Consider the following 18,267-nt stretch of genomic DNA (forward strand, 5'->3'; position numbering starts at 1 on the left):
TTTTTAAAAATATAATCAAACAGTAATGCCGGTGGAGCGGGGGAGGGTGCGCGGGGTGCGGGGGGTCGGCGGCGGCGGTTGAGTAGGGGAGGGGTGCGGGGGGTCGGCGGTGGCGGTTGAGTAGGGGAATCGAGGGTGCGGGGGGTCGGCGGCGGCGGCCGGTGGACCGGGGGGTGCTCGGCGGCGAGGGGGACCGGATCTGGCGAGGTGGGGTAGCGATCGAGATGGAGGGGGATCGAGATCGAGTGTCCATGAAATTTAAAAATATTCATGATAGTTCAAAAAGTGCCCATGAAATACAATCGAGAAATGAAGGCTACGATTTAAATACAATCGATCTTAGCTAGCTATCTGTTCACAATCTTCTTGCCCTTCTTTTTCGCAAATGGAGTTCTTCTGTGGAACGGACGTCCTTTAGGTAGGGTGGTCCTGCTTCTTCTTGTGGTGTATGCCGCTACTTCATCATCGTCGTCATGTTCGATCCTCGGGTCGCCGTACTTGTCGAAGTCTTTCTCATTGGCTACTCCATCCATTCCGATGATCTTCCTTTTGCCTCTCCTCACGACAACACGACTGGGCTTTGACGGGTCGGTAATGAAGAAGCATTGGTCCACTTGGGAAGCCAGTACCCATGGCTCATTTTTCGCGGTGACGTTTGTGTCCGCGGTCTTGGATTTGGCTTCGGGTATAACCATGGTGGTGAAATACCGGTCTTCTTTTAGGACGCTCTTGGCCCATCTGACACGGAACATCGGGACCTTCTCTCCAGCGTAGCTCAGCTCCCAGATCTCCTCGATCCTTCCGTAGTATCTGTCCTTGTCGTTACCGGTGTAGGATTCCATCGTTACCCCGGAGTTCTGATAACCATCGCTCTTCATGTCCTTGGCCTCGGTGTAGAATGTGTAGCCGTTGATATCGTACGCCTCATAGGTCATCAGGTTGTGCTCGGCGCCCTGTGACAAGGCGAATATGAGTTGTTCTTCCGTGGAAGAATCCTCATGTAAAGGGTACGACAGAAGCTTCTGCTTGAACCAACGCGTGAAACATGAGTTGTGCTCTTTGAGTATATCTCCGTCCGTCCTCTGTTGGCCTCGGTCATTGTACGTCTTCTTAATAAAGGTTTTGTGCTGTACCACCCAAGGATCGACCACATCTATGTGTTGTAGCGCGACTAGGTTTGCTCTTTCAAAGTCGGCGAGTCGACCCTCGAAGTCGACATGCATTTCGCGACGACCCTCACGGTGACCCCATCCAGCGAGCCTGCCGAGGTGCCCGTTGACGAGCAGACCAATGGGGTTCTCGATGCCTAGATAATTTGTGCAGTAGGAGATGCACTGTTCGGTCAGAAAGCCCCTGGCTATGCTTCCCTCTGGACGTGACATGTTGCGAACGTATCCTTTGATGACACCATTCATCCTTTCGAACGGCATCATGCTGTGTAGGAACGTCGGCCTGAGTTGGATGATATCGTCCAGGATATGGACCAGCAGATGCACCATAACGTCAAAGAATGCGGGCGGGAAGTACATCTCAAGCTCGCATAGTATCACCACGATCTCTTCCTGTAGCCTTCTGAGTTGCCTCACGCCAACATACTTCCGAGAGATGACGTCGAAAAAGTTGCATAGGCCAAATAGGGTTTCACGGACATGCGCATCCATGATCCCACGGATTGCAACTGGAAGTATCTGTGTCATCAGCACGTGACAGTCGTGAGACTTCATCCCGCTGAACTTCAGCTTCGCTGGGTCTAGGTATCTGCTTATCTTCCCTGCGTAACCGTAAGGAAGTTTTACTCCTACGCGGCAGGTGAAAAACTGCTCGATCTCCTCCTGACTTAGAGTGAAGCATGCGGGAGGGTAGTCATTTCCGGTCTTCTTGGCCTTTTTGCCTTTGTGACGACTTTCCGTGTCCTGCTTCGCCTCATCATCATCATCATCATCATGATCATCATATATAGCGTGAAGCTCCTGCCTGATGCCCATTGATTTCAAGTCTGCCCTTGCTTTCGGCCCATCTTTGGTCCTCTCTGGCATGTTGAGCAGGGTACCAAGCAGACTCTCGCACACGTTCTTCGTGATATGCATGACATCAAGGCTGTGAGGCACACGGTGGATCTTCCAGTACGGCAAGTCCCAGAAAACAGACCTCGTTTTCCATACCTTCAGCAGCGGCTCTGGCACCTTTCGCTTCTTTCCCGGCTCTGGCGCCTTTTGCTTCTTTCCTGGCAGTGGGCAGTCTTTCCAATTTTTCAACAACTCGTCTATTTCCTCGCCGCTCCTCGTACGCGGGCGTCCTCGGGGTTCGGTTTCACCATCGAACAGATCCTTGCGTTTTCTCCACGGGTCATCGTCATGAAGCCACCTTCGATGTCCCATGAACACGGTTTTCAAAGACCCGGGATCTCTATCTAGCTGGCGATACGTTGTGTCATCCATGCACCTGACGCATCCAGAAAATCCTTGGACCACTTGCCCCGCGACATATCCATAACCGAGATAGTCGTGCACCGTCGTGAGCAGCGCGGCTCTCATAGGGAAATATTCTTTCTCTGCGGCGTCCCACGTATTGGCTGGCGTTTTCCACAGCGTGTCAAGCTCCTCTTTCAGCAGCCCTAGATACAGATTGATGTCGTTCCCTGGTTGTTTCGGTCCTTCAATTAGCATACTCATGTGAATGTACTTCCTCTTCATGCACAACCAGGGGGAAGGTTGTACATCCACACAAACACAGGCCAGGTGCTATGTGTGCTTCTCTGGCTGCCAAACGGATTGACTCCATCGGTGCTCGCGCCCAGCACGATGTTCCTTGGATCATTCCCAAATTCTGGGTCTTCGAAGTTCAACGCTTGCCACTGGCTCGCATCCTTAGGGTGACTAAGCATCTTGTCTTTTTTATCTATCTCCGGATCATTTGTGTCATCTTCTCGCTTCTTCTCCTCCCTATCCGCGTGCCAACGCAGGAGCTTTGCTACCTTAGGGTCCGCGAAATACCACTGCAGACAAGGAGTGATCGGAAAGTACCACACCACTTTTCGAGGAGCTTTCTTCCTCTTCTTGTATCGAGTGACGCCGCACACCGGACATATGGTAGACTCCGCGTGCTCGTCCCGATAAATGATGCAATTGCTCATGCACACATGGTATTTTATGTGCGGTAAATCCAGAGGACACACGATTTTCTTCGCCTCCTCCAAACTGGTCGGGCACTTGTTCCCCTCGGGAAGACGTTCGTGCCAGAATGACATGTTCTCGTCAAAGCATGCGTCGGTCATTTTGTGTTTTACCTTCATCTCCAGAGCCATGAGCGTTACTTTCAGGCGGGTATCCTCGGGCCTGCATCCTTCATACAATGGAGTAACCGCGTCTAACTCAAGTTGATCCATCTTGGCTTTCTCTCGGGCGGCAGCTCTTGCGTTATCCGTCTGCTTGAGAAGCAGCTCTTGAATATGAGGGTCCTGCACCCAGCCCATCGATGGTCCAGCGTCGCCTGCTCCGCCGGCATCATCATCTTCATGATCATGCCCGTCGACTGCTCCGGCATCTTCCTCATCATCATGTCCTGCATCTTCTACATGATGACTGTGTACAACATCACCGTCGTGATCATCTACTGGGGATTCTTCGTCTTCTCGCCCGCCCGAGCCGCGATGGTTGTCTTGCTGCCCTTCCTCGTTTCTTGCCCGGCCCCCATGGACGACTTCGTAGTCATCTTCATCACCTTGCCACCGATAGCTATCCATGAAACCACGCAAGAGCAGGTGGTCCCGCACCTGCCCGGATTCCGGGTCCGCAATAAGGCTCTTCAGCTTGCATCTTCGACACGGACATCTTATCTCCGTCTCGTTCTTTTGAAGCATCTCGGCCTTCGCGGACCTCAAAAACCTATTCACGATGCCTTCGGTCATCATGCGGACCATGGTCGCCTGCGGGGTAGAGCAAAACGATATTTTAGAACCAAGAAAAAATTTGGCATGACTTTCCCTAAAAATAGGACCAAAAACAATGCTTAATGCCAAAATTCTCGCCGAAACGGAAATGAATCAACATTCCGGCAAAATATTGGCAACTATCGAATTTCAAATATCGGTACACCTCCAAACACAAACACATATGCAACACCACAAACATATATATGCAACATAAATATAGATCTAGCTAGGCCATAAAAAGTGCATGTGCACATTGTTGTAGGGAGAACAACATAAATATAGCTTCCTGCCTTACTTACCTATCAAAACAAGGTAATTTAACCACTTAAATTGAATGAATCTATGGTGGAAATGAGGTGAAAAAGAGGAGGCACCTGAGACAAGGAGGAGGTGGAGAGAATGAAGTGGGGAGAAAGTGAGTGTGGGTAGGAGAGGCTGTCCAAAATATCTTGTTGCTGCCCACTTACTAATGGCACACCAACTCTAAATGCGCCATTAGTTTAGTAATCCAGGTTACTAATGGCGCACCTCCTGGTGGTGCGCCATTAGTAGTTTTGCAAAAAAAACATACTAATGGTGCACTGTCCCACAGTGCGCCATTACTAGTTTAAACTAGTAATGGCGCACGGTGGAACAGTGCGCCATTAGTAGTTTTGCAAAAAAGGGAATAAAAAATATAATAAAAAAACAACATTAGTGGCGCACTTTCCGGCTGGTGCGCCATTACTAGTTACAACTAGTAATGGCGCACTGTGTCTGGATGCGCCATTAGTATGTTTGGACAGGCGCACTAGTTAATTTTTTTTGATACTAATGGCGCACCCGGGGCCAGGTGCGCCATTAGTAGTTTCAACTCTAATGGCGTATCAGTAGGTGGTGCGCCATTAGTATATACTAATGGCGCACCGCTTGTCTGGTGCGCCATTAGTATCAATCCCATCTATAGCCCTTTTTCTAGTAGTGCCGTTATGGCATCCCCCACAGCATCATCACTGACAACGGCACGAACTTTACAGCCGACGAGGTAAAACTTTGGTGCAGCAACATGGGCATCAAGCTCGATTATGCTTCTGTGTATCACCCGCAAACTAATGGTCAAGTCGAGTGAGCAAATGGTATTATCATGAGCGGCATCAAACCCAGATTAGTGTGGTCCTTAAAGGAATCAAACACGCACTGGGTAGAGGAGCTCGACTTCGTACTATGGGGGCTGCGGACCACGCCGAATCGCACTACCGGATACACATCGTTTTTATGGTGTACGTCGCAGAGGCGGTTCTGCCTTGCGACATAATTCATGACTCACCTCGAGTGCGCATGTATGAATAAAAAGAGGCCGAGCTCGATCGGCAGGACAGTTTGGACGCCCTGGAGGAGGAGCGCGACGTAGCAAAAGCTTGTTCCGCATTCTATCAGCAACAGTCTCGAAGGTATCAAAGCAGAGAAGTACGGGCCAAAACCTATAACGTCGGCGAACTAGTTCTACGCCTGCCGAAGAAGAAAAAGAACAAGCTCAAGCCCAAATGGGAAGGTCCCTTCATTATTGACCAGGTTCTGACCGGTGGAGCGTACCGTCTGCGGGATGCATCGGACAATCGACTCGAGCCAAACCCATGGAACACAGCCAGACTCCGAAGATTCTACGCCTAGTGCCGGACTCTATGTTCGTCTCCTTACCTCCGTCAATTTTTTGCATATCAATTATCTGTCTTCTCTCTCTCTTTATCTCTTATTTTTTCTTCTCCTCAAGGCCTTAAAAGGCTAACTTGTGTCTTGGTTACACAATCTTGACGCGCCAACCGCGCTCATTATACCTGGGGGCTTCTTATACAGAAGCTTAATATAACTATTTTTCTGGGCTTTATGCCCCGCACATGTGTCATTCTTCCACATGTACCTTTTTTTCGCCATTATATGCATCGATATGACTGAAGTTTTGGCCATCCTGGGTTGCCTGGCTCTTGTATTTATGCCCTATGTTCCTGTTAATTCGGCTAGGGAATAAGGGGAGCACCTCTGTGATTGTTACTGTCGGGTCAGCCGGATGTGTACCTCAGACTGGGTGAAGCCAAAAGCTAGCGTTCTTAAGGGAATATTCGGTCGGTGAACAAAAGATGACTTTTATTTATTTTGATACATGCCCCCAGATGTTTATATCCTGCGTCTCTTTTCGCAGTTCGGACATGCACATTAGGGCATGCGTACCCAGGGAAAGGAACCCTTAACGGAACTATTCTCCCTGGAAGATGTTTCTTACTATCCATGTAATACAACATAGCTAGTTGGGTACTTGTCTGTTCAAGCACTTATGACCCCTACGCCTGGTTTCCATGCATACCCCAGTTTTTACATAACCGAGCGGGCATTCGGATAAACTCCGGACTATCGGGTCTAGAGGCCGAAGCGAAAAGGTCCGCCATGACAAATGATTTACAATCCGGCTAGGGACATTATACATGTCACTTAAAGTACACAGTCACTAAGACTAACCAAATTCTTCTTCTATACCATCCAACAGGCTGTCTAGCCTACAATCCTGTTGGGAATACTTTGCGGCTAATTCTACTTGGTCATACACCAAACTGACGGGGATCTCTTTCCCATCAGGCCCCATAGGTCCGACCTCGGCCATGTGGTTTGGGTCAGCTTTGGTATATCGCGTCTTCACCATGGCCCATGCTTCCCTTGCACCTTGTCGGCAGGCTGATATCTTCCATAATCGGAAGCGCCGCCGTGCTCCCTTGAGCTTCTCTATAAGCTCCCCCATGCCTCCTGGCAGGGAGGAGGATGGCCACAAGGCTTGGGCAATACCCTGCATCACCTGCCGAACTTGTTCGTGCAGTTGTGAGAGCTCTGGTAGAAAATCACCCGCAGACCCGGGCATCTCCTCCGTGGGACGACCCGTCAACATACCTGCAAACATAACTCTGTTAGCCGGCTTCTTCACCGAACTCTTTCAAAAGTTCCTTCAAGCACTTACTGAAAATGCCGCGTCGAAGCCGCTTATTCTCCTTCATGGAGTCCGCAAGTTGGGCTCGGACATCTTTCAGTTCCACGCCCAGTCGGATATTGGTGTCCTGAAGATTATTTTTCTCCTGCCTGACCCGCGTAAGCACGCTCTCGCCAGCATTTAGATGTCGATTAGCACGTTGCGCATTCTCCGGCACGGCCTCTGGATTCACTCCAGAGTCATCTGCAACATCTATTGTTAGATTTGCATGCCTGCCGCATACTATCTGGTACCTGTCATTCTTTGCAATGAAAACAAGTGTCACCAGAGGGGGCCTTCTCGGACTCCTTCAACACGGCAACCGCGGCCGGTAGCTGGGCTTTGCACTCTCCCAGCTCTTGAGACAATTGGGAATTCTTCTCTGTAAGAACCTGCACAAATATTGATCCTTAAATCAGTTGTGTCAACTGTTTCAAGTCTCAAGGGCTACTGATATATATATAATCGTCAGATTTTCTTACCCGTATATCCTTTACATACTGGTCCGTGGCTCTGGCAAGACCGTTTTGAGTAGCACGGATGTACGTGTCTCCTGAGTTGAAGGCATCGAACGCCTCTTGGGAGAAACAAGCGTCACGAAGTACGGCCCGGCGATGCCTGTGATTCATGGCGCTCTCCACTTCAGAATTTGTAGCGGATAATCTATCTGCATCCTATGTAGGAGGAGCATCCGGTGTTCGCCTCGTGTTATATTCCGCCTCTATGTCCGGCCCTGGAGCCCGACTAGTGGAGGCGTGATCGGCAACCTCTTCGGATATAGTCCGGTGAGCGTTTTTCCTACTAGGAAACATGGACGTCATTATATTTTAAGAAAGACGACAACCACGGAGCGAGGTTCTGTATCATACCTCTGCGCCGGCATCTCAGTCCTGACTGCCTTCCTTTTTGGCCTACCCGGCTTTAGTGTCCCTTGTTGGCGAGTCACTGTGGGTTCGGCATGGCATCCCGAGGGCCTTCCCTGTAAAACACCATATGTGTATGGTAGGTGAAGTGCATTAAAGGGGATCCTTCTCGGAAGTTGGGGCTCCGGTTTTTCTTACATGCGATGCGGGGAGTAGCCCAGGATAGTCGGCTATGATGGCCACCATGGCATCATCACAGCTCAGTTGATAGAATGTCCTGACGATCAGCTCCACAAATATGTCCGGATCCTCTTCGAGTCTGGGATCGAGGGCCCGCTCAGGGTCCTCTGGTTGTGGAGGTGGGCTGTTGACCTCCCCTACAGCCTTTCGTAGTTCCTTCCATGAAATGGCAAGGTGAGTATTTATGACGAAGAATGCGGGAAGGTTGGGAGTAAAAAGTGACAGCTCACCTAGCTTGGAGGGTTGTACATGGAGAATCCATCCCGTGGCTTAATACGGGTGAACTCCTCTTCCTCTCCCTTGAACAGATTGGACAGAATTTTTGCTAGAGCAGCAACTGAGTCCGGTCCCTTACGCCCGTAGCGGGTGGTATCATCTTCCCCGTTAAAATGCCACATGGGGTGCCCTCGATATTGAAGTGGCTGCACCCCCGCATTATACATATGGACATAACTTCGGTTATTGTCAGTCCTAATTGAGCCAACACTTTTATCCGGCCCATCAGGTAAAGGACTTCTCCGTTATCTTCCACCCGAGGGCTCCGTGGGCGCCAGCTTCGGCATTTCTTCAAAGGGGCATTGTTGAACTCGGGAAGACCCATCCGAATAGGATCTGGAAGGGGGACATCCTCCATGGAAAACCACTCTGAAGGCCAGTCTTCGGACGTCTTCTTCGGGGTACCGGACAGGTATTCGGTCCCAGTGATGCGCCATATTTCAGATCCGCCCACTTGATATATTGACCCCTCCTATGTGCGGGGCACAAGGCAGAATAGCCTCTTCCATAGCTCGAAATGAGCTTCATAGCCCAGAAATAGCTCACAAAGGGCAACATAACCAGCGATGTGTAATATGGAAGCGGGGGTGAAATTATGCAACTGGAGGCCATAAAACTCTAGGAGCCCGCGGAGGAACGTATGGATTGGAAATCCAAGTCCCCTTAGTAAATAAGGGACAAGTCATACCCGCTCTGTCGGTGTCAAAACCGGCGGATCTCGGGTAGGGGGTCCTGAACTGTGTGTCTAGGACGGATGGTAACAGGAAGCAAGGAACACGATGTTTTACCCAGGTTCGGGCCCTCTTGATGGAGGTAAAACCCTACGTCCTGCTTGATTAATATTGATGATATGGGTAGTACAAGAGTGGATCTACCACGAGATCAAGGAGGCTAAACCCTAGAAGCTAGCCTATGGTATGATTATTGTATGATGAAGTTGTCCTACGGACTAAAACCCTCCGGTTTATATAGACACCGGAGAGGGTTAGGGTTACACAAAGTCGGTTACAATGGTAGGAGATCTTGAATATCCGCATCGCCAAGCTTGCCTTCCACGCCAAGGAAAGTCCCATTCGGACACGGGACGAAGTCTTCAATCTTGTATCTTCATAGTCCTGGAGTCCGGCTGAAGGTATAGTCCGGCTACCCGAACACCCCCTAATCCAGGACTCCCTCAGTAGCCCCTGAACCAGGCTTCAATGACGACGAGTCCGGCGCGTAGATTGTCTTCGGCATTGCAAGGCAGGTTCCTCCTCCAAATTCTTCATAAAGTTTGTAAACACCAAGAGTAGTGTCCGGCTCTGCAGAATAAGTTTCCACGTATTGCCACAGAGAGAATAATATTAACACAAATCTAATCTGCTGACGTATTCCGCAGCGCGACATCACACTATGGCCAAGCCTTTATTCGAATCGTTTTCACTTTTCCACCTCAGCGTGTTTTGCGACGTGGTTTCCTTGGCACGTCTTGTCAAAGCAGAGATCGTGTCCCCCATTTACGGGATTCTCATCAATACAGACATGGGTAACCCAACCATGCCATTTATCACGATGCTTGGGAGGCAAGCGAGTTTTACTAGGCTGGTGGGGACACATAGTCGCATCCGCTCATATAAGGGGATAAGGATTCACCTTTTTACCTACGCCTTCTTCCTCCTTTGCCTATTCATCTTCTGCGCACCCAAGCTCTAGCGCCCAAGCCCGCACTTCCTACCTCAACCTTCTCCAACAATGTCCGGAGCGGGAGGCAAGTGGATGGTCTCCTCCGTCACGGAGGGCCATGTCAAAAGGCTAAGGAAGGCCGGATACCTGTCCAAAGACATCACGCATCGACTTCCTGAGGAGGGGCAGCTTCTCCCCACCCCAAGGCTCCATGAGAGGGTAGTATTTCTTCCCCACTTCCTCCGCGGACTGGGTTTTCCTCTCCACCCATTTTTCCGCGGGCTCATGTTCTACTATGGCCTAGATTTCCACGATCTGGCCCCGAACTTCATCCTCAATATCTCGGCATTTATCGTCGTGTGCGAGGCTTTCCTCTGCATCCGCCCCCATTCCGGCCTTTGGCTCAAGACTTTCAACGTCAAGCCAAAGGTGGTGCGCGGCAACCAGGCGGAGTGCGAAGGTGCCATGGCGGGCAAAATAGCCAACGTCCTATGGCTCGAGGGCTCCTTTGTGGAGACCTTAAAGGGGTGGCAGTCAGGGTGGTTTTACATCACCGAGCCACGCGGTCCGAAGTGGATCGCAGCCCCTGAATTCCGATCCGGACCCCCTACGCGGCTCACGTCCTGGAAGGAGACGGGCTTGTCGTGGGGCGACAAAGAAGAGGTGACCGGACTGCAAAAATGCATCCAGTCCCTGGTGAACAAGTAGCTCAAGCTTATCAACGTAGTCCAGGTCATGCTCGTCCGCCGGATCCTTCCGTGTCAAGAACGGGACTTCAATTTGTGGGAGTTCAACCCGGCGCAGCACCGAACTCTGAGCAGGCTCTTCGACACGACGTACGAAGATGTCTGGAAAGGGCTAACCAAAGGCGCCGAGGCTCCCACATCCGCCTCTGAAGACCGCGGATTCAGCTCGCAGCGTCCTGCTGGCGAGGTAAAATATTCTCACCTTTTACAGGATGTTAAGTTTTCTTCATAATTTGATTCTATGCGGGATCTAAACTCCCTCACCTTTGACAGGGTTGGTAGGCGAAGTCTGGACTGATTAACTGTCCGGCTCCCTTGCTCGAAGACCCAACCCCTGCTCTCTTAGTGAAGCTGCTGGTTCCGGCACCTTATGTGGTGCCGGAGAAGAAGGCCAAGAAGAAGAAGGCCACGGGGACTCGAAAGAGTTCCCGACATATGGTGGTGTCGGACTCGTCGTCCGATGAGTCCGAGACGCACTCCTCCCGTGAAGACGAGGAGGAGGAAGAAGAGACCTCTCCCCCTCCAGCGGGGGGAGGAAAGAAGAGGAAGGCCGCCCTAGTAGGGGGGGGGGGGCGAAGGGTCCAAGAAGAGGAAAACCCCTCCGCCGGACTACGCCCCCGACGCCGACGAGGACGAAGAGGAGTGGCCAGACAGGGCCAAGCGTCTGGCGAAATCGTAAGTGTTCGGATACCAGAGTAACTCATGATATTCCTTTTGTTGCGCAGCTTTCCCTAATGTCGAATATAATCATGCAGCCCGCCCAAGGACGGGCTCGACGAGTCGTCGAGCGGCTCCCTGGATTCATCGGACGTGAATTCAGTTCCGCCCGCTGCCTCCCCCTGTGCTGCGGATGACGCCGAAGTGGCGTCGCGACAAGCCCCGGAGCAAGAGGAGGTGGTCTAGGAGGAGCCGCGAGGCGACCTCCCGGACTCGAGGAGTGAAGGGGACATGACCCCCAGGGCTCCAAGTCCGGCTTTAAGCCGGACACCGTGCCAGAATCATCAACGGTTCCAGACCGCGGCAGGCGAACTCCTGCCAAGAGGAGCAAGCCTATTGAGCCGGCATCCTCCGTCCAACCGGAGGCGCCGGACAATCTGCTAGAGGTGCTTAAGGGCGCCTCCATCAACGAGGAGCACCGTGCCATCATGAGTACGATGGTCCAGAAGGTTCGGTCCGCCCAAAGCGGACTTACTGAAGCTTGTACTAGCCTTCTAACAGGCTTCGAGGTAAGTAGAAATATGTAAAAATATTACCGCATAGACAGTAGTCCATGATGCTCTGTTTGGCGTTCGGAAAGAAAAGCCGAATAGATGATCTATTAAATATCGCAGGAGTCTAACTAAAAAGGAGTCAATATATGTATGCAGGCTTCGCTGCTGGCCACCACCGCACTGACTGCGGAGGTGGGTGCCCTGAAGCAGGGCCTCGAGCGGACCGAGCAAGAGCTCGGCCTTGCCAAACGACAGCTCGAGGAGAAAGAAGGTAAGAGATACCTTATAGAAAAATACCTATAAGAAGATGCAATTGCAAAAAATGACAGGAGTATACTGCTTATTGTAGGGGCCACAGCTGAGGTGGCGACCCTCAAGCAGGCGTTGTCCGAGGCCAAGAAGAGAGCGGCCACGGAGCGCACCAAGCGGGAGAAATTTGAGGCACAGGTCGGTGAGGTGCAGCAAGAGCTTCAGGCTCTCATGAAAAAACATGAGAGTTTGGAGCTCGACTCGAAGACGCGAGCGTCCGAGCTTGCTGCGGCCCTTAAAACTGCCAAATCTGCCAAGGCCGAAGCCCAGAAGGCCCTCCAGGAATTGGATGCGGTGAAAAAGATAGCGGTGGGTAAGGCATTCTCTACGCAAAGCAGACATATAAAAGTAAACTACTTGTTACTTACCCGAATCCGGAGCTCTCTAGGGGCATTCGGAAATCTTTCCCGCAGCGTATCCGATGCTGCCGCATTCTACCGAGCCGAGGAAGGCAGCTCGACGGAGAAGGTGTTCTGGTCTCAGTACGCTGAGGCCGGACACCCTGTGCCCTTGAGCGACCAGCTGAAGCAGCTGGTCGAGCTCCACAAGGCGGCGGAACAGGCCCTGAAGGGCTTCATAGTTCGGCTGTGGCCTAGAGAGGCCCTGCCTGGGAGCTACTTCGGACTGGTGCGGCGGCTGGTGGAGGCTTGTCCAAGGCTCGACGTCATCAAGCGCTCCATCTGCATCAAAGGTGCCCATAGGGCCCTTGCCCGTGCAAAGGTGCACTGGGGTAAGCTGGACGGTGAGAAGCTTGTGAGGGACGGGCCGCCGCCGGGGAAGGAGCATCACAAGCCCGAGAACTATTACAAGGATGTTCTGGCCGGTGCCCGCCTTATGGCGGATGAATGCACCAATGATGTAATTTTTGAATGAGCTCGCTCGTGTTATCCCGTGCGCTGAAAACTTGTTCATATGCGCTAAGCAATGCTTGAATTTAAAATATTACTTTCTGTGCGGCCGTTTATCAAAAAATTGAGAGATGGCCAGTCGTCGGCTTCTACCCCCATGCCACTAGTGCTGGGGTGTTCGGGATAAACCTGAGCGCTCTTTTTCCCATGATTGGGTCCGTCGAGGGAGGCGCTTAGCACAACGAACAAGGCAATCAGACTATAATGCTTGAACACTCTCACTTAGCCATAGAACTCTATAATTTTAAATTTCGGCGAAGCCCCTAGTATTTGGAAGACCGAGTTCGGGGCGCTATCCACGCCTTGGCCGGACAAAGCCGGTTCCTCGCTCGAAGCGGCATAAGCCTTTAAGGACTCGAAAAACCTCTCGAACACCGACCGGTCTCTCGCCTCATCATGATAGTCAGTTTTAGCTTTCTCTACTGAGGTGCTTAGCCCAGCTCAACTGGGGCACAATCGCAGTAGTTCTCCTAGTGCTACCTTAGCCGATATAGCGGAACGTAAGGCACCAAAACATAGGAGCCGGGCAAACCCAACTATTGACCCAAATCATGATTCGGAGCCGATGCATATAGTGCTATAAGTTCGGGGTGCCGCACTTGTGAAAGTGTACGGACTTCTCACACCATATTGATGGGTACTGAAGCCCCTGGCGTATTTTTGCCGTACCACAGTGTACGGATGCAACATGTTATTGATAAACATATATATAAAAAGAGGATAATGCAAAAAATAGACAAAAAGTTATGCATTGTTTATAGAAAGGCTGCTATGAAAGCGGAACGATACAAATAGTGCGATAAGCAAAAGAAATTGGACTATTTGACATGTCCTGGCCAGGGGCAGGCCGCGGAATTGTATTAAAAAACAGGTATACTGCTCATAATAGAGACCACCTGGGAGTTCCATAATGCGGCGTGGCTTGTCTGCTTTCCTGGATCTTGCATCGTTTGTGCGACAGTTGAATTGCCGAACGGGTCATCTGAAATATGGAGTCCTGAGAGTAAGAGAAAAAAGGAAAAAGGAATCCGGCAGCCCCTGGTGCGGTTTAAGCCGTATTTCGGGCGTGCCGTGATGGTGCCCCTTCCCCTGTGCCCATGGTATTTCAAGAGCGTAATTATGTACGCGAAGCACTGGTTTCGCTATATCGCGAGGGCTAAGGTTGGGGCCGCATTGCTACGGTAGCTCAGAACGTGCCAGGCGGTCTTGTTGTAGGGTACTCCGGGCGCGCTTGACAGTGTCCGGCTTTTTGAAGGCCGAACCAGAGAACTGCCTAGAGAGGCTGCCTTGTACTTCTACTGCGAGTGCTGCCGTGTGCTCCTCCGTTCGGAGGGAGCGCTCAGTGTTCCCATTGACCGTGATTACTCCTCTAGGGCCTGGCATCTTGAGCTTGAGGTATGCATAGTGCGGTACTGCGTTGAATTTTGCGAATGCGGTTCGCCCGAGCAGTGCGTGATAGCCACTGTGGAACGGGACTATGTCGAAGATTAACTCCTCGCTTCGGAAGTTATCCGGAGATTCAAAGACCACTTCTAGTGTGACTGAGCCTGTACAGTTGGCTTCTACACCTGGTATGACGCCTTTAAAGGTCGTTTTGGTGGGCTTGATCCTCAAGGGATCTATGCCCATTTTTCGCACTGTATCCTGGTAAAGCAGGTTCAGGCTGCTACCGCCGTCCATGAGGACTCTTGTGAGATGAAATCCGTCAATGGTTAGGTCTAGAACCAATGCGGCGAAGCCGCCATGGCGGATGCTAGTGGGATGGTCCCTTCGATCAAAGGTGATCGGGCAAGAGGACCATGGGTTGAACTTTGGGGCGACTGGGTCTATCGCATATACGTCTCGTAACGCATGCTTCCGCTCCCTCTTGGGGATGTGGGTTGCGTATATCATGTTCACCATCCGCACTTGCGGGGGAAATCCCTTCTGTCCACTGTTGTTCGGCAGCCTGGGCTCCTCCTCGTCGTCGCTATGCAACCCCTTGTCTTTGTTTTCGGCTCTTAACTTGCCTGCCTGCTTAAACACCCAACAGTCCCTGTTGGTGTGATTGGCTGGCTTTTCGGGGGTGCCATGTATCTGGCACAAGCGGTCGAGTATTCGGTCCAAACTGGACGGGCCCTGAGTATTTATTTTGAATGGCTTTTTCCATTGACCGGATTTGTAGCCTCGGAATCCGGCATTAACTGCCGTATCCTCGTTGCTGTCGCTGTTAATGTGGCGCTTTTGTTTGTTCCGAGGCGACCTGTCGCTTTTGTCCTTGGTATTCGAATTACCAGGGTTCTTGGTTAAATTGTTGCTGTGAGCTAGCCAGCTGTCTTCTCCCGCGCAAAAGCGGGTCATGAGTGTCGTGAGGGCTGCCATAGATTTCGGCTTTTCCTGTCCCAGGTGCCGGGCAAGCCACTCGTCACGGATATTATGCTTGAAGGCCGCTAAGGCCTCTGTGTCCGGACAGTCGACTATCTGGTTTTTCTTTGTTAGGAACCGTGTCCAGAATTGCCTGGCCGATTCCTCTGGCTGCTGAATTATGTGGCTTAGGTCATCGACGTCCGGTGGTCGCACATAAGTGTCCTGGAAGTTGTCAAGGAATGCGGCTTCCAGGTCCTCCCAAGAACCGATTGAGTCTGCTGGCAAGCTATTAAGCCAATGCCGGGCCAGTCCCTTAAGTTTGAGTGGGAGGTATTTGATGGCGTGTAGATCATCACCGCGGGCCATGTGGATATGAAGGAGATAATCCTCGATCCATACCGCAGGATCTGTTGTGCCATCGTACGATTCGATGTTTACGGGTTTGAAGCCCTCAGGGATTTTATGATCCATTACTTCATCTGTGAAGCATAGTGGGTGTGCGGCGCCTCTGTATTGGGCTATATCACGACGCAGCTCGAAGGAGCTTTGTCTGTTGAGTTCGGCCCGGCCGGATTCATTGCATCCGGAGTGACGATCACCATCACATGCCGTGGGGCGCCTGCGCGATCCGTAGATCGATCTTGTTTGCCTTGCCTTGTCCTTCAGTATGTCACGCAGGTCGGGTGCATTTTCCTGTGCCTTAGTATGCTTGACGCGGCGCCGGGGTATGGCTTGAGTGGAGGGCTGAGAGGCCTCTCTGTCGCGGCCACGAGGTGGCCGGTCGGCCATGTCATGCGCTGGTGATGTAGGTGCTTCCTCCTCTAGTCGGGGTAGCAGCCCGCGCTTTGGGTAACTCTTGGAGGGGCGTTTGAGTTCATACTCTTCGGCCACAAGGACTTCAGTCCATCTGTCAGCTAGCAAATTCTGATCAGCTCTAAGCTGTTGCTGCTTTTTCTTGAGGCTGCTTGCCGTGGCCATAAGCCTGCGTTTAAAACGCTCTTGTTCGGCGAGATCCTCTGGCACGACGAACTCGTCGTTGTCGAGGCTTGCCTCGTCTTTGGAGGGAGGCGTATAATTATCGTCTTCAACCTCTTGGTCCGCCGCCCTCTCGTGAGGGCTGGCTTCTCTGTCCTCCTGTGCTGAATCTTGCTGGAGGGGGTGTTCTTCGGTGCTATTTGGAGTAGTATTATCTCCCGTGCCGGAATCACCGTTTTTGCTTTGGCGGGATTTAGAGCGGCGCCGCTGACGTCGGCGCTTGGGCTGTTTCTTAGAGGTATCCTCCCCCGCTGTTCCATCGCCATCTCCATCCTTTGGAGTGTCCACCATATATATGTCATATGACGAGGTGGCCTTCCAGCGCCCTACAGGTGCTGGTTCTTGTTCGTCTCCCGCCGTCGATGTCTTCGGAGTCGAAGTCAAGCATGTTGGTTAAGTCGTCAACAGTGGCTACGAAGTGGGTGGTGGGTGGATTTTGAATTTCTTCATCGTCCGTATCCCAACCTTGCTGACCGTAGTCCGGCCAGGGCTCTCCTGATAAAGAGAGAGATTTTAGAGAATTTAGGATGTCGCCGAAGGGCGAGTGCTGAAAGATGTCCACGACGGTGAACTCCATTATCGGCGCCTAATCAGATTCGATCGGCAGGGGCGCGGGGGGCTCGGAGTTCGGAGAGGAATCCGGCTCCTTGGAGTCACGGGCCATGCGGAGTGCGGAGTTGGAGTTCGGCTCGATTGCCTCTGAGATCGCAGCCCCTGAGGCAGCGTCCAACCGCTGATCCTCGATCGGCGCAGTAGGCTCCGAATCAATGGTCGGAACCGATGCGTGTGCGGCCTCCAAGGCGCTATTTGGCGGCAGAGCTATATCATGCCCATCGAGACAGTGCGGCGCGCTTGGCTGTGGCTCGAATCTATCGAAGATCAAGTCCCCGCGGATGTCAGCCGTGTAGTTTAGGCTTCCAAACCTGACCTAATGGCCAGGGGCGTAGCTTTCGATCTGCTCAAGGTGGCCAAGAATTGGCCCGCAGTGCGAAGCCGCCGAAGACGAAGATCTGTCCGGGGAGAAAAGTCTCACCCTGGACTGCATTGCTATTGATGATTGAAGGAATCATCGGGCCTGAAAGCGACGACACAGAGGAACTCTCAATGAAAGCACCAATGTCGGTGTCAAAACCGGAGGATCTCGGGTAGGGGGTCCCGAACTGTGCGTCTAGGCCGGATGGTAACAGGAGGCAAGGAACATGATGTTTTACCCAGGTTCGGGCCCTCTTGATGGAGGTAAAACCCTACGTCCTGCTTGATTAATATTGATGATATGGGTAGTACAAGAGTGGATCTACCACGAGATCAAGGAAGCTAAACCCTAGAAGCTAGCCTATGGTATGATTGTTGTATGATGAAGTTGTCCTACGGACTAAAACCCTCCGGTTTATATAGACACCGGAGAGGGTTAGGGTTAACAAAGTCGGTTACAAGGTAGGAGATCTTGAATATCCGCATCGCCAAGCTTGCCTTCCACGCCAAGGAAAGTCCCATCCGGACACGGGACGAAGTCTTCAATCTTGTATCTTCATAGTCCTGGAGTCCGGCTACCCGAACACCCCCTAATCCAGGACTCCCTCACGCTCCCCCTTGGAGGGATTGGGGAAACTCTTCGCTTGCTCCCCGCTATTGTAGGTGGCGAGCCCGGCTCGAACTGGGACCATATACGCTGGAGGGAGAAATCCCTGGGTCTGTAACTCTACTAATTGGCTGTGCGAGATGGAACACTTCTCCCAATCACCGGGCTTAGG

Source organism: Triticum dicoccoides, chromosome 2A (genome assembly GCF_002162155.2).
Source record: "Triticum dicoccoides isolate Atlit2015 ecotype Zavitan chromosome 2A, WEW_v2.0, whole genome shotgun sequence".
Classification (NCBI taxonomy): Eukaryota; Viridiplantae; Streptophyta; class Magnoliopsida; order Poales; family Poaceae; genus Triticum; species Triticum dicoccoides.